We start from the raw sequence: 23276 nt of genomic DNA, 5'->3' as shown, positions 1-23276 counted from the left end.
AGTTTACTTAAATTCATATATATGTATGTGTATACACACACAAATAAACATGCTCAGCATTTATGCTAGAAAAACGAATAGAAGTTCCCAACTCTGAATTTTAAACAAAAATATGTCCTAATAATTTGGATATTTTCCGAAATTTGTATTTTTTTTTTTTTTTTTTTTTGAGACGGAGTCTCGCTCTGTCGCCCAGGCTGGAGTGCAGTGGTGCGATCTCGGCTCACTGCAAGCTCTGCCTCCCGGGTTCACGCCATTCTCCCGCCTCAACCTCCCAAGTAGCTGGGACTACAGGCACCTGCCACCACTCCTGGCTAATTTTGCTTTTGTACTTTTAGTAGGGACAGAGTTTCACCGTGTTAGCCAGGATGGTCTTGATCTCCTGACCTCGTGATCCGCCCACCTCAGTCTCCCTAAGTGCTGGGATTACAGGCATGAGCTACCGTGCCCAGCCCGAAATTTGTATTTTTTATAATGAATGCATGATGGCAACCTAATCCTTTTCTAATTCCACTGTTCAATATTAATATTAAAAGTGTGTTTTGTCTGTAGTATTATCTTTCTGATTCTTCCTTCCTTCCTTCATTCCTTCCTTCCTTCTTTTCTTTCTTCCATTCTTTTTCCTTCTAAGAAAATATAGCATTTAAAATCTCATTGTACTATGATAGAACACAATATATTCAGAAATGAAAACGGCCTATGGTAAAGTGTATCCAAGATTCCCGCAAGGATGGAAGGCAGATGTAATTAAAAAATAACTTGAATTAGAGATATTTTCCAACTTCCTAGTTTTCCCCAAAAAGAAAAACTTTCAAGTTGCTTTTCTTTCTCGGTGTATTTAGCTTTAAGTTGTGTTGGTTAAAAAACAAACAAACAAAAAAAAAACCCTTAGCCTCTTGGATATCTGGAGGACCTCCTAGACACCAATCCTCTTAGGCTACTGAATGAGACTAAGCCTTATCTTTTTTTTTCAAGACCAGTTACCCAAGTTATGCTTTTAGGTTTTCATATTTTTAAATTTATTTTTAGATTATCTTGAGATGTACTTAGTGAATAGTAAATGGTGCCTAGAGATAGAGGTACTTAGATCCAAATTTATTTCTCTCTTCTAACAGCTGTGCCACTCTGCCAATTGCTTCAAAATACTGAGCCCCAGAGTACTCAGCCATAAACTAGAAACTGGGATGGACTATTTAAAATTTAAATCAGATAAGGTGTGTAAAGGGACTAGCATAGTGCCAGGAAGATAGTAAGCACACTATAAATACTAGCTAACTATTGTGGAGAAGTAACATAATTTGAGTCTTACCTATACACTGATGTTCTATTTTAAGGTGTATTTTAAGCTAATAAATTATGAGCAGAGGAAACACACAGGAATAAAAATTAAATGTGTATAATTAAAAATATTCTCCAGTAGTAAGCATATTGGTAGAGAATGGCTGAGTTAACACTTCCATTTACAACAGAGTTTTACTGATTTCACCAAGGTTCAGCATTCCACATGCAGATCAAAGTGCAGTAATACAGTGCCTCCCTCCAAGCCCTGGAAACCCTTTTGGTGAATAAAATATCTTTAGTACCTTCAGGCAAATAGGACAATTAAATGTAAACAAACATAAAACCACCTTTAATATTTATGTGATTTTTAGAGGCAGAGATCAGTGTGGGTGTATCCCAGTGATCTGAGACCTACATAGGATCAGTTGGACTACTCTCAAGTCCTAAAGAAGTCTAAACTCTTCTCCAGGATTTCTTAGAATCCCCGTTGGCAACCTAACGTGGTCTCCTGAGACTCAAGCTCCCTACTTTCTGGGGATTAAATTTCTTTACGTCTTGGTGTCTTGTACGGGCTGTTTCTTCCTGCTCCACCTCACTCCAGGCAGGCAAATGTCTCTTTTCATATTTCATACAAGATAAAAAAGTCAACAAAGTAAAAACAAGCCCTCACTATAGCTTATATGTGTCCAGTGGATTCCACCGGAAGTGAGATGAGGTGGAATGGAGGAGTGGCAGGAGTCACATCACAGCCGCACAAAACCGCTCCAGATTGAATGTTAAACATCCTCTAGTTTAAAATGTTCCTTGGCCAGTCTTCCACTTGGGCTTTTTTTGCTTACTTCTTCTGATGGACGTCCCCAGCTTCAAATTCCCATCCCTCCCCCAACTTACAGATGCTTCCCACTCGGCCTTGTCTCTCAGGCCCCTCTGCCTCGCTACAGAGCAGAGCCAAGGCTGTCATTGTTGCTCAGAAGAGCCCTTGGGCTTTCTCTATCCTTACTTGGTTCCTATCAACATTCAAACTTTCAGGCTTCTCCCTTTCTTCCCAGTCAGCTTACCAAGATGTTTCCTAAACAAAACCTTTCTTTTTTCTTGTTTTTCTTTTGAGATAGGGTCTTACTCTGTCATCCAAGCTGGAGTGCATTGACTTGTAGCCTTGACTTCCCAGACTCAGTGATCCTTCACTTCAGCCTCCTGAGTAGCTGGGACTAGGACTATGCACCACCACACCCAGCAAATTTTTTTTTTTTTTGTATTTTTTTTGTAGAAGTGGGGTTTTGCCATGTTGCCCAGTCCAGACGTTTCTTTTTTCTAAGGTAAATTATACTTCCTGCAGATGAGAGAATTTTTGAAAATTCCTTCCCCACATATATTTATACTCTGCTACCTCTGTCACAGCCATGGGTCTCTCTCTAGCTTCCATAACGATTTATTGATTTAAAAAGTCCAGCTTTAGCATCTGATCTCATCTGATCTGTGGCATTAGGGGCTACCAGAGCTACTTGTGAACCATATTTCCCAATGAGATCTAATGGGCATGTTGTTCTCAACCTAAAAGCTAGTCATAATAATATTGGGTGGTATTGAGAGATGAAAGTCCCACCATACCTTTAGGTTTCCATACTGTCAGAACTAGAAATGGCACAACCTTGGCTTCCCTTCTCCTCAAAACGGAGTGTCACAGAGCTGACTTTCTCATAGATGTCATCCTAGATTCAAAGCTCTGGGATCCCAGATAATTACAGACTGCTATATTTATAGGTGAATTCATTGTCCAACGCATTCCAAGACGTGAGTTTCCAATTTTCTTATCCAACCCCCTGCAACACTTCCCCCCTCAGTAAAGGCTCTGGAAAATTTAAGTTAATTGGAACAATGTGGGAGTCAAAGAAACTTAAGTCCAAGGTGGGAGGCAAAGATAAATAGCACTAGTTTTTAGATGGCATTATGTGTTCATTGCAGTTAATTACCAAGCATTAAAAGAGCATGGTAGGAACACGTGGCATGCCATGGTTCTACTGTCCAGATTCAGATCCCAGCTCTGCTGCTTGCTAAGCTGTGTTACCTTGGGCAAGTCACCTAACCTATTCCTGCCTTACCTTTTTCATGGTCATTTGGCTCTAACTTACCATGTAGTAAGTACCCAGAAAATTTCACTTATTATTAATATTAGTGGAAGAATTCAAAAGTTCATTTGTAAATATTTGTTAAATACCTAACAGGCAGAAGCACTGCACTGTGCCCAGGAAGACTAAAGAGAAATGTTTTCTATTCTCATACAGCTTTCCTTCTGCTAGGGAAGTCAGAAATCACCAAACTAGGTTACAATAATCTTTGTCACTGCTTTAAAAGAGAAGGAAGTAAAACAAGGGGACACAGTGTTGATATTTACTCTGAATATGTAACATAGGCTGAAGATAGGGAGGCATTATCTATAGAAGTGGCACTGAATCTGAGACCCCAAAGACAAACTAGGTGCAGTGAAGGGATGGAGCTGATTGGGCAAGGGATGCAGCAAGGAGTGTGCTAAGCAGAGAAAGATACATGTTCAAAGATCCAGGGTAGGGAAGAAGGTGGACTTGCTCAGCCATGAGGGAGGGTGAGGTCAGCATAGTGGGAATGTTCTTGAAACCAGCCCAACTGACTCATAGAAATGATGTTTATGGTGTTTTTTACGAATGTAGAAACTTACCCTCCATGTCTTAAAACTTGAAAGTTACGTTTATCTTACTTGAGTTACTTCCTCAGGAAACCAACCCTCAGGCAAGGAACTGAAACTTATTGAAACTTATCAGGTCGTCACATGCAGACAGTGAGATGCTACCCCTCATTCCTCGTGATTGCTTCCTTAACCCTCCCTAAGTCCTGTTTTCCTGTGTAGCCTCATTACTTCCCTGCTATATAAACCCTCAATTTTGGTCAGTTGTGAGAGACAGATTTGAGACTAGGCTCCCATCTCTCTGGCCACTGTCATGAGAATAAACAGCCTTCTTTCTTGGCAATACTCATTGTCTCAGTGATTGGCTTTCTGTGCAGTGAGCAACAGGACCTAGAGTGAACCTCTGACATTTGGATAACATTTTGAACTAGAGGCACGGGAGATAGTGTAACAGGGGAGGGTCTGGATGTGGGGGTAAGGACTGGGTCCTGTGGGACCTTTTGGGTCATATTATAACTTTTAACTTGATTCTAAGAGTCACTGACAATTCATTGAAGAGTTTTCATTTTTCACTTTTTCCTCTTTTTTTAATGGAATATTCTGACTTTTTTATTCCAAATACAATACTGAGATATTGGGTGAACCTGAAATTACGTATGCCAGGTATATACTTTTAAATGAGTTTGTTTAACCCCAAAAAGTACTCAAAGCATGCTTTAAATATTTGTCATCTTGCTATGCGTAAGGGGCTAGAATATTGTGTGAGGTCAACTGACATCCACAGACCTGTCCTCCACCTGCCTCCCACCCCTGAATGTATCTTTTCTGCAGAGCGTACCCTGATGCATTCAAAATTTTACTCTTCGTAATTAGCAGCCATGTGGTTTAGGGGGAAGTCCTTGGAGACATGGCTGCAGGAGTAGAATGTGAGAGGCTCTGGTTGCGTGAACAGCTCACGGTGCTCTGCCTCAGGGATTTGAATAGGAGGACCTACCCAGTGACACCAATGAGAAGCTGGCTGGAGACGCTGGGAATGGAAACCATTGACCTTTCTTTGAGATTTGAAACAATTCTCTTAACCTTTTTTTTTCTTCCTCCTTCCCTCCCTCTCTCCTTCTCGTTCCCCTTCCTATCTTCCTTTTTCCTTTCCTTTCTTTTTCTTTCTTTTCATATTAGCCTTCCTTCCCTTCCTTCTTCCTTTCCTGTTTCCCTTCCACCTTTCCTCCCTCCTTCCCTCTCTTCCTTCCTTTCTTCCTTTCTTCTTTCTTCCTTCTTTCTTTCCTTCTGTCCATTGATGACAACAGAGTTCCTAACTGATATTAGTCCCCACAAGTATAACTAGAACTGATGAGGAGAAGCAAGAGAAAGACCAACATGAATCTGTATCAGACAGAAATGGGAGAGAGAGCACGCACGTGAGCAAGAACACTTCAAGCTTCTGTATGCCAAACTCCTCATAGTTCTCTGAGCACTTGTTCAAATTCTCCCTTCAAGGCTCTGCTTTGGACTCTGTCTTCTGGAAGGCTTCAGCTTTCTGAACTAGGCTGAGAGCCTCTCCACACATAGATCCCAGAGTAATTATCCTATCACCTTTGTATCTTCATCACCCAGCTGAACAACTGACTCACTGTTTTCACTGTCAGAAAATGCTTAGAAAATTCAATCAATTGTCTCAAGGTAGTTACTCTTTACAGTAACACTGGGGTATTCAAACATAAGTTATGCCAGTGCTCTGCCTTTTTATTGTCAGTCTAAGATAAGTAGAGAATGTAAGAAAAGCACTTCGAAAATTTATAAAAGTTGACATGAAATAATGTCCAGGCTGTTTTTTTTAATAGAAGTATCAGTCCATAAGAGATTGATTTTTTAAACACTGTGGGTTGTTCATCACCTTTAGTTTAATACTTGTTTGGAAATAATGTGGAAGAATAAATTCAAACATTAGTTGAGGAGTCATGTGAGATGGCCCGCTTCTCTTGTTTTATTGTGAAGAGAAAAAATGGAAACAGAAAAGGCTACTTTTGACATTAGAACTATTATGGAATATATATGATTTACTTCATATCCTCTCACTTATACCATCTGCTACCCCATTCTTGCCAAATGGTACTCATGCTGCCTCGAGTCCACTGGTACAGTGGAGACCTTTTGTTGTGACTTCAGCACCATCCTCTCTCTCAATCAGGCAATGTCCAACCTAATGGAGGAAGCCACTGAAGGTGGCTCTTCATATTCCAGTGACAGTGCAATGAGAGATGCCTGGATGAAGCTGCAGTCCTTCTCCTAATTCATCTCTATAAGTGAGTGCTTCCTCCATCAGTGTGGGAGCCATGCTCTGGAAGCAGTTCTTAGTGAGGGCAAGACACGGAAGCGATTTCTATTTTTCTATTTATTATTTTCCTTCTAGATACTTTCACCTTATTCTCCTTCTGCCTTAGTTCTTCTTACCAATTTTAATTTTTTGCCACAACTTTTCCATTTGGCTTTTGGAGATTTAGGATAAAATATCTTTATATTTAATATTTCAGGGGTTGTGAAGTAGTTGTGTGTATGTGTGTGTGAACTTGATTCAAGATTGGTATAGTTCTAATGGATAGAAAGAAAAAAAATGCTCAATGTACTTGACATAGCATTACACTTGCCACATTAAGTAAATCATGTAGTTCTTTCCCTTTTTATTAAAACTTGCGTGGCCCTAATGAGCTACAATATCACCATGGTGCAAGGATCACAGTTCTAATGACACTGTTAAGCTTCATAAAAATGCTTTAAAACAGCAGTTGTGCAAAACATCTTCAAAGTCAGCTGTATGACTGTGCATTCCTGTTTCAATGAGAATCCAGTCACCTCCCAGGCAGGCATGAGCAATTCTGGGTAAAAGGTGAAAGCTCTTTAATTCTCTGTGAACTGCTTTCCTGAGAACTCCTACAGATTCATGAATACATTGTTCATCCTCTGGAGAAAACACTTTTTTAAATGTTATTAATAGTTTCTGGATAAGCGTTGAATTTGGACAAACTAGGTTTGGAATTCTGTGTTCAGTACAGAGTAGCTTTAGGATTTCAGAGAATTTACTGAGTCTCCTAAAGCCAGTGTTTCCAAAACTGCAGATCATAACTCATTAGTGGTTGTAGAATCAATGTAATGTTCACAGAAATATATGAAAACTGAAATATAATAGAAAATATCGGCCGGGCGTGGTGGCTCACTCCTGTAATCTGAGCACTTCGGGAGGCTGAGACAGGGGGATCATGAGGTCAGGAGATCTAGACCATCCTGGCTAACATGGTGAAACCTCTTCTCTACTAAAAAAAAAAATACAAAAAAATTAGCCGGGTATGGTGACAGGTGCCTGTAGTCCCAGCTACTCGGGAGGCTGAGGGAAGAGAATTGCTTGAACTGGGGAGATGGAGGTTGCAGTGAGCCGAGATCGTGCCACTGCATTCCAGCCTGGCCGACAGAGTGAGACTCTGTCAAAAAAAAAAAAAAAAAATCAGAGTTCATTATGTATTGCAAAAGTCAAGTTTTGTTTTGTTTCTACATGATATAATATATTCCTTTATGTTTCAGAGTTTCTCAAAAAATTTTGAAAACTTGGCTCTAAGTCTTAGTTTCATTGTCTTCAATCACCATTCAACTATTTAAAACCTATATAAAGTCAAAGTTGACTGTATCCCCTTCTATCTGCTAGGCAAGAGCTTAATTCCTTTACAAAGTATTTGGGATCTTGTTTAGGAAAATGCCCTGAGAAGCCATGTAATGAAGGGAAGTCAGGGTTATTTAGCACATGGTCTAGGTGGAGACACTGAAACTGAGATGGGGCTTGATTTCTCTATTTCACAGACAGGGTTTAGGAAGGGACAGCGGTGAGGTAAAGATAATAGCTAGATGGAGAGGAAAAAAAGGAAGAAGCAATCCAATGACATCAGGTGTCAATCAGTGCTGTGCATGCAGGGATGGCTAGTGCACAGGAATTCATAGAAATTAGAATGGCCAGAAAGTTCTCAAGAACACTGAGGTCCATGATTCAGCTATGCATTATGTTTCCTGATAGAGCTCTGATCTCCAGGGCCTAAAATAAAAATGAAAACAAAAATAATCCAACAAATACAAAAAATACTGTTTTTTGATGGGCCCCAGATTATCCTCAATCCTTATTTTTAACATACATTTTCAGTAAAAATGTAGAACGCTCCAGAGTGTTGAAGAGCAGAGTTCGAGAGAAAACGAGTCAGTTACTATCTTAGGGTTTACAGGCCTCTCATGCATAAAATGAAACAAAAGAAAGAAAAAAAAAAATCTAAAGTAGAAATTTGGAAAAAGAAGTTCCCTCGAGGAATGTAAGAATTTATCTCTTCTCTGCAAATCCTGTGAAATATTCAGTGGTGTGCTGGATTTTTCACAGAACCTAAGGTGAGACACTAAAAATGTTAAAGGGGCCGGGCGCAGTGGCTCGCACCTGTGATCCCAGCACTTTGGGAGTCCGAGGAGGGTGGATTTCCACGACCAGCCTGGGCAACATGGTGAAACCCCTTCTCTACTAAAAATACAAAAATTAGCCAGGCGTGGTGGCATGGACATGTAATCCCAGCTACTCGGCAGGCAGAAGCACAGAATCACTTGAACCCTGGAGGTGGAGGTTGCAGTACACCAAGATTGCACCATTGCACTCCAGCCTGCGAGAGAGTGAAACTCTGTCCCCCACCCCATCCCGCCCCCCAAAAAGTTAAAGGACAGACTGAAAACCTGGAGTCATGGAAAAATTGACACCTGGTTTACATGAAGATGATATATCATGGACTTTGCATATAATTATATTGCTTTCTAAATAAGCTAGAGGAAGATCAATCCAACCATTCTATTTGGATGAAAATTGGACAAACGTATCCAGTTATTTTAGTATATCTGAATATCTGTAGATGAAATGGAAAAATACATTTATAATGCTCCTTAGTAGGATTTCGCTGACAGGCCACAGTCTAATTAGACTATCAAAATTTGATATTAGAGTTAACTCTACATCATACTATTGGGATTTTACCTGCCACATGTCCAAATTGAAGTTTAGAGAAAAAAGGCACGTTGTATCAGTAATTTACCATATAGTCCTTAGAGTCATTATCACAAAATTGATTCTCAGTAAAGATCAATTTGTTAGGAAGGAAGGAAGGAAGGAAGGAAGGAAGGGAAGAGAAGAAAGAAGGAAGGAAATATCATTTTTCAGCTTGCTTCTCTGTGCTGGCACAATATACACAGAGTTTTGGAACTGGTTTCTTTGTGTACTTATGGATGAATGCCAACATTTGTGTATGTGTGTTTTAAGCCTAGTGTTGAACTCAATAGGGCTCTTCACCATTATTTCAGTTAGTCTTATCTAGAGACAGGGTGAATTGTATTTGCCACTGTCCTGAAGGTGGGCATGGCCATGTGATTTGCTTGGGTTACTGAAACATGAGCTGACATGATATTTGGCACATCTGGGTAGCATTAAAGCCACTGTTTGATTTCCTACATCTGTTTCTTGATTAGTTAAAGATGGTAGAGGCCTCGTGTGTGAGGCAGTTGTGGAGCAGACTCCTGCGTGCCCTGAAATTCACATATAATGTGAACAAGAAAGACTTCTTCCTTTAATCCACTAAGATTTTGAGCCTAATTGTTACTGCAGCATAACTTATTCATCCTGATTGACACCAATGGCAAGGTGAGTAGGAGGATACCTTGTGGAGTATGATGCCTAAGTTGTAACTGTGACTCTGCCACTGAGGACTGTGTAGTGTTATGCAAGTTAAAGAACCTATATGTGCTACAACTTTGTTGTCTGAAGATGAGAATAAGCCCAGTACCTGCCTCTGAGTATTTTTGGGTTGCTGTGAAGAGTAAAAGTGATAATGCTTGTAAAACACTTAAAGCAATGCCTATCATCTAGTAAGTGTTCAAAAATTATTATTATTACTAATACAGTTTCAAATGTAATTAGTTTGGTTTCAAGGTATTAAAATAACTTTTTATAAGTCTTAGAATCATTTTTATTTCCTCAAAGGAATTTAATACTCATTTACTCTAATATTTTTAATATGTACTGTGTATCGGGGATGTTTACTTATTACATTTGATATTTGCACCATCTTGGAAGGAGGCTAATTGAGTTTTTCTTTTAGAGATTGGGAAAATTTACTTTCATTCAGCATAAGATAACATTGACAATTTGCTCTGCTATCACAGTTTTGGCCATCTCTATCCCGCCCCATGTCCAGGAATAGAATGCTGAAATTGTAAGATTAACATGATCTTATGACTGCTCTGATAAGTATTGCATTTGAAACCGAATCAATTACTTAAGACAATCAAACATTTGTAATTAGAAAATATATGACTTTGTGGGAAAAATGTTGAGATGAGTAGACATTTGTTGACAGTATGGAATCTGCCACTCAGATGCCTTCTTTCTGTAGCCATAGGATTTTAATTTGATCTTCCCATATGGCTGCTTTGCTAGTAAAAAATAGCCAACTAGTCATGTGACCTTTGCAGGAGGCTTCATCATTGAGAATGGCTGGATACATGTCTGATACTGACCACTCCACCACCTGTTCTCTAGGTTCTGATTTCTAACAGATTTCTTGTACAGACTTCTTGTATTGACGTCTTCAGTCACTGTGGATTTACCAGCTCTTGTGAGGATTCCTCTAATCACATACTGCCAATATGATGGCTACCAAAGAGAAGTAAATCATTTCAATTGTAAATCCAGATGGATTGACTTATTTAACTAAATTGAACAGTTGTTTGAATAAAAACATACAACCCATTGGGTGGGTTGGATGCTTAGACATAGCTCACTTTGTTTTCTCCTCATCTTTCATGATGGGTCCCTTCTTTTCCTCGTCGATTTAATCCAGACCTCCCTTGTTTTCTGCTATCATTGGGCCCTATAACAAAACGAAGCATAGCATTTTCCCTCCAATCTCAGTGCTTAAGGTGTGTTTACCCTGAAAGGAGTTGGCAAGTGTTTACATCATTCACTCATTTATGTTTGTGTGCACACGTGAATATCTTTTTCCTGAATGTGTTTGACTGTTATGAGTATGTAGGAAATGAAGAAAAATCATCTGCCCTTCTGGAATGGCTATATAGGAAAGGCTAAATGGGATACGTCAAAAAATGGGAGCCAAGAGGCCCAGGTCCCAGATGACACCTTATCATTTGTGTGTCACACTGGCTATGTGACACCGGGAAAACTACTGTTGGGTCTGTGCTTCTTCCATTGTAAAATGGTAGTCTTACATGTGTAAAATGTGTATTCGAGTTTTGAAAAGTTCTTGGGACCTCAAAAAAAAGTCTAAATTGTAAAAAGGCATCATGTGCCCAGATAGTCATCATGTTGCCAGTTAATTAGTTTGAGAGCACATGAGGGAGAGGAGGAGGCATAAATATGTAGGAGAGGGCATGCCTATTTAAATCCTGATAATAAAAATGACTCTTATTTATTTAAAAAGTTCTATCAATTGTACATTGTTCTAAATGCTTTAAATTTACTATTTTATTTAAATATACCATGAATCCTACAAATTTAGAATACTGTAGTATCCACATCTTATTCTAAGGAGACTGGACTTCAGAGAGTTACAAGTCATGAATCTTCACTAGTAGAAATTTGCAGAGCCAGGATCTTACCCCAGGTTGCCTGATTTTAATGTCAGAATCATTCATTAATCATGATGTCCTGTGCTCTCCCATCTATAGTAATCACTAGCAGTTCTAATATATATATATATAGTTTATGAATATATATGTGTGTGTATATATATTTTATGTATATATGTATGTGTGTATATGTATAGTGAGTGTGTATATATATCCATATATGTATGTAGCAGTTCATTACCAAATACACATATATGTGAAGATTTTGAAAAAAACAGTGAATTAAGTGAAAACACAGGATTTTACAATTGCATATTAAGTATAATAAAAATTATAAAACACAAAAAATACGGAAAGAGGCTGCCGGAAGAAACGTTGCCAAAATGTTCAGAGTGATATACTACAGGCTGTGAGATTCTCCTTTTTAAAATGTTATTTAAATTTTTCTTCTGCATTTTACGTTAAGCAATTTATTTAGTGATATTTTCTATAGCTAAAACTAGCATTTCAACCCAAAATGTGAGCACTTTATTTCATTGCATGAACATACTGTTCTCTTTCATTTATTAAACTGTTCTCTTTCATTTATTAAACACATAGTCATTATTTCTTCCTCTGAAAAAATTCTTCTCCTTGAAGGTTTTCTAGTACTTACTTATATGACATTCTTGAATTTTAAAAAAAACTTGCATATTGGTTGAAACTATCAAAATGTCTATTTTTATGCATTGATTGGAAGTTGTTCATATTTTCATCTTTTGATTTTTAAAAATTCATTTTTAGTTGAAAATGTTGTATATTTATTGGGTAAAATCTGATGTTTTGATTTATATATACATGGTAGAAACATGGACAGATAATTTGAAGAAGACACACATAAAGGGGAAGATGTTTCATGTTAATGGACTGGAATAATTAATATTGTTAAAATTTCTGTACTATCCAAAGTGATCTACAGATTCAGTGCAATTCCTATCAAATTTTCAGCGTCATTTTTCATAGAAATAGAAAAAAAATCTTTTTGATTTCTAAAATTCAATTATACATACAATTAATTTTATTTTTTCAAGCAAAACATTTTTGGGGGAGTTTCTTTATACTTTTTCTTCGATCTGTTCTGATGGTTTTATCTGTGTTCATGACTTTAGTCTTTAATTTTTCACTTTTATTGTATTACATGCCCAAACAAAGGATTGTATTTATATTGTTTATATTATGTACACATATGCATGTGTGTGTGTGTATGTGTGTGATCGTGTGTGTGTGTAATCACTATAGAGTTGGAACAGGAGTGTATTAAAGTCATTTAGGAAGGACACAAGCTTTATGCAACCTCTGCTACCACCATTGCCCACACTAGCCTGGATACTCAGTAGACCTTGAACCTGCTCAACCACCTGCTGGTATTTGAGAAAGCCACCACTCTGGGGCCACTTACAGCCAAGAAAATCATGCAGTGTCTGTATCACTCCCACACCACCCCTATCCAGACTGGTGCTTGTGTCTACCACTGGGGGACCTGAGGGCCTGCTCAGTCTAGCTCAGCCCAACTTTACACACCATAAGGCTGAGCGCATAACGCAGGCCACTGGATATTCCACAAACCAGCCTATTGCCTGAGGAACTGGAGAGCTTCTACCTGTAAACAAAGATCAAGCATAAATCCTTCCGCTACCACCACAGCTGGCTCTTACATGCAAGAGCCACCTATGGCCTGGAGGTCGAATTGCATAACCTGATACAAAACTTGTTGACACAAGTGCGCAGTGCTTGGAAATGGGGTAAGTTTATTGAGACCTCCACCACCCCAGCTCAGAAAAAGACTTTGAGCTTCTTAAACACTTAGTACATTGCTACCACAACTGGCATTTGAGAAAGTCACCATATGAAGGCAGTTACACAGAAGGCCACAGAAACAAAGCCAAATGACACTACTCAACATGTATTACAGTTACACCCTGAAAGGGAAAAAAAGTTCATTCCAAACAAAAATGAATTCAAAATAAGAAAAACTGACAGTTTCTTCAGATGAGAAGGAACCAGCATAATAATTCTGAAAGTATGAAAAAACAGGGTGTTACAACATCTCTGAAAGATTACACTAACTCTGCAGCAATAGATACAAACCAAAATGAAATATTTGAAATATCAAACAAAGAATTCAAAATACTTATTTTAAAGCATGTCAGATCCAAGAGAAACCTGAAAACCAACACAAAGAAATCAGAAAATCAAACCAGAATACTAATGAGAAATTTATCAAAGAGATAGATATTTACTAAAGAAGAAAACAAATAGAACTTCTGGAAATGAAAAAAATATTGAAGGAGTTATGAAATGCAGTTGAAAGTTTCAACTATAACCATGACAAAACAGAAAAAAAAGAGTCTCAGAACTTGAGGACACATCTTTTAAATTAGTTTAGTCAGACAAAAAAAAAGTTAAATGAGCAAAGCCTTGAGAGTTACGGTACTATGTAAAATATTTGGATCTATAAATTATAGGTATTCCTGAGAGAGAAGAAAATATAAAAAGTCTAGAAACCGTATTTAAGAAAATAGGCTGGGCGTTGTGGATCACACCTGTGATTCCAGCACTTTGGGAGGCCAAGGAGGGCAGATCACCTGAGGTCAGGAGTTCAAGATCAGCTTGACCAACATAGTGAAACTCTGTCTCTACTAAAAATACAAAAATTAGCTGGGCTCGGTGGTGTGTGCCTGTAGTCCCAGCTATTCAGGAGGCTGAGGCAGGAGAATCACTTGAACCTGGGAGGCAGAGGTTGCAGTGAGCCGAGATCATGCCATTGCACTCCAGCCTGGGCAATCAAGCGAAACTCTTTGTCAGAAACAAACAAAAACATAAAACAAAAAACAAAACAAAAACAAAAAGAAAATAATTGAGGAAAACTTTCCTAGTCCAGCAAAGGAGCAAGACATTCTGATAAAAGAAGTTCAAAGAACGCTAGAGAAATACATTGCAAGAAAGACCTCATCATGACATGTAGTTCTCAGATTGTCTAAGGTTAACACAAAGGTAAATATCCTAAAATCAGCAGGAGAATAGGGTCTAGTAACCTATATGGAAAACCCCATCAGACTAATAATGGACTTCTTGGCAGAAATCTTACAAGTCAGAGGAGATTGGGATTCCATTTTCAATGTGCTTCAGGAAAATAAAGATTAATCCCAAATTTTGTCATAAAAGTTCATAAGCAGAAGATAATGAAAGTCTTTCCCAAACAAGCAAAGACTGAGGTAATTTGTCATAACAAGATCTGCCCTAAAAGAAATGCTCAAGGAGTTCTAAAAATGAAACAGAAGGTTGATGCTCATTATTACACAAATACTTGGAAGTATAAAAGTCACAGGTCTTATAAAACAATTGCACAAATCAGGCTGCAACACAACTAGATAACAATTAATAGTATGACAGAAACACAACATCACATATCAATATAAACCTCGAACATAAATGCATTAAAATTTCCATTTAAAAGATAAAGATTGTCTGAATGGATAATAAAACATGATCCAACCACATGCAGCCCATAAGAAACTCATCTTATTAGTAGACCCTTATAGACTGAAGGAAAGGGGATGGAAAAAGATATCTGATGTACATGGAAATCAAAAGTGACTACAAATAGCCTTATTTATATTTGATAAAACAGACTTTAAATCAATACCAGTAAAAAAGACAAACACATTTTTATGTAAATGATAAAGAGATCAATTACACAAGAAAAGTATAAGTACTCAAAATATATTTGCACCTAATGCCAGAGCAAATATACTAGACCTAATTTTACTAGACCTAAGAAAAGAGATAGGCAGCAATATGATAATAATGGGGAACTTCAACACCCCACTGAGAGCACTAGACAGATCATTGAAACAGAAAATCAACAAAGAAACACTGGACTTAAATTGGACTTTAGACCAAATGAACATAACAGACATCTACAGAGCACTCTACCCAACAAATGCAGAATTGTTTTCATCAGTGCATGAAACATTCTTCTCATCAGTACATCAAACAATCTCTAAGATAGGTCATGTGTTAGGCCACCAAACAAGTCTTAATAAATTTTAAAAAATGAAATCATCCTAAATTTTTTTTTTTGGAGCACAGTGTAATAAAACTAGATTTCAGTTCCAAGAGATTCTTGAAATATACAAGCACATGGAAATCAAACAACATGCTGCTGAACAATTTTTGAATCAAAAATAAATTTAAGAAAAATTTTTAAATATTACAAATTGAATGAAAATAGAGACTAAAACATACTAAAGCTTCTGTGATAAAAACAAAAGCAGTGCTAAAAGGAAAGTTTATAGAATTACATTAAAAAAGAAAGATAATAAATTGAGAACCTAATGTCACACCTCAAGAAACTAGAAAAAAACAAACGAACCAAACCCAAACCCAGTAGAAAAAAGAAATAAAAAAAACCTTAGCAGTATAAAATGAATTTGAGGCCAAAATAATACAAGGGATTTAACAAAATGAAAAGTTGGTTCTTTGAAAATGTAAACAAAATGTATAGATTTCTCACTAGACTTACTAAGAAAATGAGAGACAATTCAAATAACCACATCAGAAATGAAAAAAGGAGATATTAAAAGTGATACTAAAGAAAGACAAAAGATCGTCAGAGACTACTATGAACATCTCTGTGCTCACAAACTAGAAACCTACAAGAATTGAATAAATTCCTGGAAACATACAATATCCCAAGAGTAAACGAGGAAGAAACAGAAATCATGAACAGATCAATTATGAATAGTGAGATTGAATCAATAGTAAACGTCATCTCTCTTCAAAATGCCCAAGACAAGACCAATTACAGTCAAATTATACCAGATACACAAAGAATAACTGGTATCGATCCTACCGTAACTGTTCCAAAATATTAAGGAAGGGAGAATATTCCCCAACTCACTCAACAAAGCCAGTATCACCCGATCCCTAACTACAGACAAGAATGCAAAAACTAAAGAATACTATAGTTAATATCCTTGATGAATACAGATGCAAAAATCCTCAACAAAATACAACCAAACCAAATTCAACAATAAAAAGATCATTCATCATGACCAAGTGGGATTTATCCTAGGGATGCGCAGGTTGGTCAACATACCCAAATTCATCAGTGTAATACATCCTGTTAATAAGGTGAAAGATAAAAAGCATATGATAATTTCCATTGATGCTGAAAAAGCATCTGATAAAGTTCAAAATCCTTTCATAATAAAAACCCTTAACAAACTAGGCATGGAGGAAATATATCTTAGAATAATAAAAGCCATATATGGCAAGCCCACAGGCAGCATCAGACTATTTGGGGAAAAGTTGAAAGCATTTCCACTAAGAACTGGAACAATACAAGGATGCCCATTCACCACTCATATTCAACAAAGCACTAAAAGTCTTAGCTAGAAAAATCAAGCAAGAGAAATAAAATGTATCCAAATTGGAAAAGAGAAAGTCAAATTATGTTTGTTTATAATATGATCTTAGAATATCTCAAAGATTCCTCCGAAACACTCCTAGATTTGTTAAATGAATTCAATAATGTTTCATAATACAAAATTAATATTAAAAATAGTATCTTTTGTATATACCAATAACAGTCAAACTGAGAACCAAACCAAGAATCAATCCCATTTATAATTCAATTATAATACAAAAAATAGGACACCTTGGAACACACTTAACCAAGGAGATGAAAGACCTCTACAATGTAAACTGTAAGACACCAGTGAAAGCAATTGTAGATGACAAAAACAAATGGAAAAACTTCCCATGCTCTTGAATCAACAGAATCAATATTGTTAAAATTATCTTATTGCCTAAAGCAACCTACAGATTCAATGCAATTTCTATCAAAATATCAACATCATTTTTTACAGTATTGGGAAAACAAATCTAAAATTCATATGGAACCAAAAAGCAACCCAAGTAGAGAAAGCAATCCTAAGCAAAATGAGCCAAATTACAGGCATCACATTACTTGACATCAAACTATACTACAAGGCTATAGTAACCAAAACAGCATGGTTCTTGTGTAAAAATAGACACATAAATCAAAGAAACAGAATGGAGAACTCAGAAAGAAAGCCTTGTACCTACAGTCAACTCATTTTTGACAAAGTTGACAGAAAATATAAAGTGGGAAAAGGGCATCCTATTCAATAGATGGTTCCAGAAAAATTGGATTCCTGTATACAGCAGAATGAAACTGAACCTCTATCTCTCACTATATACAAATATTAACCTAAGATAGATTAAAGACTTAAATGTAAGACCTGAAACTATAAAACTACTAGAAGGAAACCTAGCTAAACCTCTCCTTGACATTGGCCTAAGCAAAGAGTTCATGACTAAGACCTCAAAAGCAAATGCAACAAAAACAAAAATAAACAAATGGGACTTCATTAAGCTAAAAAACTGTTATGCCACAAAAGAAATAATCACCAGAGTGAACAGACAGCCTGCAGAATGGAAGAAAATATTTTCAAATTATGCATCCAACAAAAGAGTATATCCAGAATCTACAAGGAATTCAAATATGTGAGCAACAACAACAACAACAAATAACCCCCTTAAAAAATGGAGAAAAGGCATGAACAGACACTTTTCAAAAGAAGACATGTAAATGGCCAACAATCATATGAAAAACTGTTTAACGTCACTAATCATCAGAAAAGTGCCAATGAAAACCACAGTGAGATTCCTTTTCACACCATTCAGAACGGCCATTAATAAAATGTCAACAAAAGATGCTGGTGAGGATATGAGGAAGAGGGAATGGTTATATACTGTGTTTTAGGGATGTAAATTAGTATAACCTCCATGGAAGACAGTATGGCGATTTTTCAAAGAACTAAAAATAGAAATAGCATACAATCCAGTAATCCTATCACTGGGTATACAACTAAAGGAAAGGAAATCAGAATGTCAAATGTATATCTGCACTCTCATGTCAATTGCAGCACTGTTCACAGTAGCAGAGATCTAGAATCAACCTAAGTGTCCATCAATGGATTACCAGATAAAAAAAAAACACAATACATATACAACAGAAAATACTAGCCAGCCATAAAAAAGAATAACATTATGTCTTTTGCAGCAATATGGATGAAATGAGAGGCCATTATTCTTAAGTAAAATATCTCAGAAACAGAAAGACAAATACCACATTTTCTAATTTATAAGTGAGAGCTAAATAATGCACACACATGGATATAGAGAGCGGAATAACAGACATTGGAGACTCCAAAGGGTGGGAGGATTGGTGGGGGATGTGGGATATGAGAGTACTTACTGGATATGATGAACACTAAGAGCCCAGACTTCATCACAATGCAATATATCCATCTCACAAAACTGCACTTTTCCATCTAAATATATAATAAAAACAAAAGAGAAAAAAATTTAAGCTTATTTTTAAATAACTAAAAAAATTTGAATGTCTCACTATAAAGGATAAATATATGAGATGATGGATATACAAAATAATCTTAAAGTAATGTATACATGTATTGAAACACCACTCTATACCCCACAAGTATGTATAATTTCTATGTGTCAATTAAAAGTAAAATGAAAGATAAATATATTAATTGAAAATAAACTTACTGGCCACCTGTAATCCCAGCACTTTGGGAGGCCGAGGTGGGTGGATCACCTGAGGTCAGAAGTTTGAGACCAGCCTGGCCAAAATGGTGAAACCCCATCTCTACTAAAAGTACAAAAATTAGCTGGGTGTGGTGGTACATTCCTGTAACTCCAACTACTCAGGAGGCTGAGGCAGGAGAATCACTTGAACCCAGGAAGTGGAGACTGCAGTGAGCTGAGATCACACCATTGCACTCCAGTCTGGGCAACAAGAGAAATTCTGTCTCATAAATAATATTAATAATAAATAAAAATAAATAAACCCACTAGGCAGGCCATGGTGGCTCACTTCTATAATTTCAGCACATTGGAAGGCCAAGGCAGGAGGATGACTTGAGGCCAGGCGTTTGAGATGAGCCTGGTCAACATAGTGAGATCCTCCCCTCCATAAAAAAAAAAAAAAAGGTAAAATTTACTGTTCCTTTAAAGTATTAGTTAATATGATTTCATTAAATGACATAATGTTTCAAAAATATTATGAGTATTGTGACTCCATTTTTTAATGTATACATTTTTATATGCACGGAATGAATTCTCATTTAAGTACATCAAAGAATTAATAATAATTACTTCCATCTTGCTTAATTAGAGGTGATTTTACTTACCTTATCTGCAATTTTACAGTTCTCTGTAACAACCATGTGTTACTGATTTCTACTTTAATGAAAAAAAGTCTTTTCATTGTAATGACATTTTCCAAAAGCATTCTTTCTAATTATATCAATCATTTTCTTAAAATGCTTCAATGATTTGCTGTTGCCTAAAGGATAGAGTTTACAGGTTTTTTTCTAATATTCAAAGTCCCCTGTCAGCTGGCACCCAGCTGCATTTCCAGTCTCATATCATAATTCTCACTCTCAAAACATCAGTTCCAACCAAATGCTTTTACCAGCTGTTCCCACAAAATCTCTCCCTTCTTCCTTTTCCTGTTCAATCTGTTTCAGTTAGCCAGCTAACAGTATCTCTCCGACTTTTTCTACCTATGCAAATGCTACCTAGTCTTCAAAATACAACCAATCTTTATTTCTCTTTCATAAAGCCTTCTTCAAAAAGAGTAGCCTAATGGGAGATTTTTTCTTTTAATATTTTAAAAGCAATAACCTTACGATTTTTCTAATTAATGTTACATTAATTGGTATTGATTCTAGAGGCACCAACTTGGGGTTGCACATTTTCTTCTGCGGTTTCAGACCTGCCAAAATCTGTCCAGCCATGAGGGTAGGGGGATGACCATCCAACACAAGCTAGCTTTCCAAGCTCTGTGCTTTGGTACAAGGCTGCATCTACCCAGAGGAAGGGATAATTTTTAAAAAAACTAATATTCATTCAGATGTTAGGTCATTTTGCAATTCTAGTCTTCCCAGAGAGGGCATCCTTTAGTATACTACTATAGGGAGTGTTCTTTATAAACTAGTAGCTTTATAGTTCCTTAAAATTAACATTTTAAAAGTTTAAACTATCTGTTCCATCAAACCAGGATATGGATAATTTTCTGTAATTTTTTGTACATATCAGATCACCTAGCATAATGGCACATGAATTTTTAAATGAATAAGCATGCATTCAAATATACCATAGCACAAAATGAGATATTAGGAGCTTCCCTCAGACAGATTCTTACGTTTAAGCAAATTGTAGCTGCAGGGACTTTGCCACATAGCCTTTCAAATACCATGAGAAAACTTTGGAAGATATAATAGATGTTGCATTAGTAATCAGCCTTGCCTTTTACTCATACTTAGGCCTGACATCTCCTATTATTCCTTTTTTGTTGTCAAAATACAAACACTTTCTCTGAGCAACAACAACAATAAGTAATTTTAATGACTATTTTACAGGCTTCATGTATGTTATCACTAGGCAATAAATATTTTCCTTCAATTTCTGATTTGATGCCTAACTTGGTGCTTGGAATAGTAGTCATCCAGTAAATATTTCTTAAGTAGATAAAATAAGTTCAATATTAATCATCCCTATGGATACCTGTCGGAAACACTGACTTTTTGTTTCAATAAGCATGCTGAGATCAGACAAGTGGAGATGAGAGTCCCAGGGTCAGCAGGTGGAATGTTCTTTCTAGTACACCTTCCCTCCTGAAAGGGGAAAAACATTCTTCCTGCTGAGCCGAGGTAATAAGAGTACGCTAAGTTTTTAAAGTCATTTAATTGTTTTATCTTCAGTGTAGGTAATGATATTTAAAATAATTTCTTTTTCTCCAGAACAGAAACTTTCATAGGTAGAGACTATGTTATCTGCATTTATTTGAATAATAAATACAAATTAAATTAGTTGCAGGGGGCTAGAGCAAGTGACATAGTATCCTGAAAAATAACAATAATTTAAAATATCCTTAACTGGATTTGATCAGTGTTATTAAAAATAGTCTTTTTGAAAGTCTTGTTTTTAAGGCTGCCACATATGTTTGTGACAGACAGTTGTAAAAGAAGAGAGGGTGAGAGAGGTGTCCACCCAGATACGATGTGTGGCCATACTCCGCATCTGTGCAATCACCAGGACAATGTGTGCAGCCTCTCACAGTGAGCTGGCATAGGGTTTGTTGTATACTTCAGCACCAAACGTGTCTTTCTGCTCCTAAGCCCCAGAGAGCCAGTTACATTTCTCACACTATGAAACTTGTCCCTTCTAGTTTTTCTCTTTTGGCATTATCTTGTAGGACATTCTGAATTAAACTAAGAGCCCATCTCAAAGAGCTGTGCAAGTCCTTGGTGCATGCATGCACTTCTGTGTGCTCACTTTAACACTATCTTGAGTTTTCCTTAAATTTTAAAATTTGTTTTATTGTAATATTCACATTCTTGATAAGGTGCCTAAAAGGCTTTGGAAGACACTGGGGTATGTATGCATATAAGAAGAGGAGTTCTCTAGTGCAAACTATAAAGCTAAAAGTAGAATTAGAAAATGTTAGAACCCATTTTACAGATGAAGACCCTGAGCCAATGAAATGTAAAGGGACTTGCCCCAGGACAAAATCAGTATCCTGAAGCCATTGCTGCATTTTTTTTCTCATGTTTTGTTAAGTTTCTTCCTCTCACATGAACATGTGTCTGGTGTGCACATGAATGTGCCACAGTCGGCTTTCCTTGTCTTTCATGTGGGTCCTCCTCCCCTTCCTTCAGAGTTGGGCTATTTTGACATTTTCTATTAATTTGAATATATAAAAGAGCACTACTCCTGGATCATACTTAGGATCTGACCTGGCTGTCTCATTTGCAGAAGAAACCTCAAGGGTAAAGAAGACCTATTGACTTAGTTTCAACTGTGCCTTCAAACACGTAATTTTTGCCCAGTTACAAAGCATACAGAATTAGTTTTCAACTTGGCTTTTCTTTTTTCTTTTCTTTTTTTTCCTTTATTATTATTATTATTATTATTATACTTTAAGTTCTAGGGTACATGTGCACCACGTGCAGGTTTGTTACATATGTATACATGTGTCATGTTGGTGTGCTGCACCCATGAACTCGTCATTTACATTAGGTATATCTCCTCATGCTATTCCTCTCCCCTCCCCAACCCCACGACAGGCCCTGGTGTGTGATGTTCCCCATCCTCTGTTCAAGTGATCTCATTGTCCAATTTCCACCTATGAGTGAGAACATGGGTTGTTTGGTTTTTTGCTTTTGCGATACTTTACTCAGAATGATGGTTTCCAGCTTCATCCATGTTCCTACAAAGGACATGAACTCATCCTTTTTCATGGCCACACAGTATTCCATGGTGTATATGTGCCACATTTTCTTAATCCAGTCTGTCACTGATGGACATTTGGGTTGGATCCAAGTCTCTGCTATGGTGAATAGTGCCACAATAAACATATGTGTGTATGTGTCTTTATAGCAACATGATTTATAATCCTTTGGGTATATACCCAGCAATGGGATGGCTGGGTCAAATGGTATTTCTAGTTCTAGATCCCTGAGGAATTGCCACACTATCTTCCACAATGGCTGAACTAGTTTACACTCCCACCAACAGTGTAAAAGTGTTTCTA

The sequence above is a fragment of the Trachypithecus francoisi genome, unplaced genomic scaffold, assembly GCF_009764315.1.
Source record: "Trachypithecus francoisi isolate TF-2019V2 unplaced genomic scaffold, Tfra_2.0 Lachesis_group13, whole genome shotgun sequence".
In the NCBI taxonomy this organism is placed as follows: Eukaryota; Metazoa; Chordata; class Mammalia; order Primates; family Cercopithecidae; genus Trachypithecus; species Trachypithecus francoisi.
Note: the sequence above shows the minus strand (reverse complement) of the source record.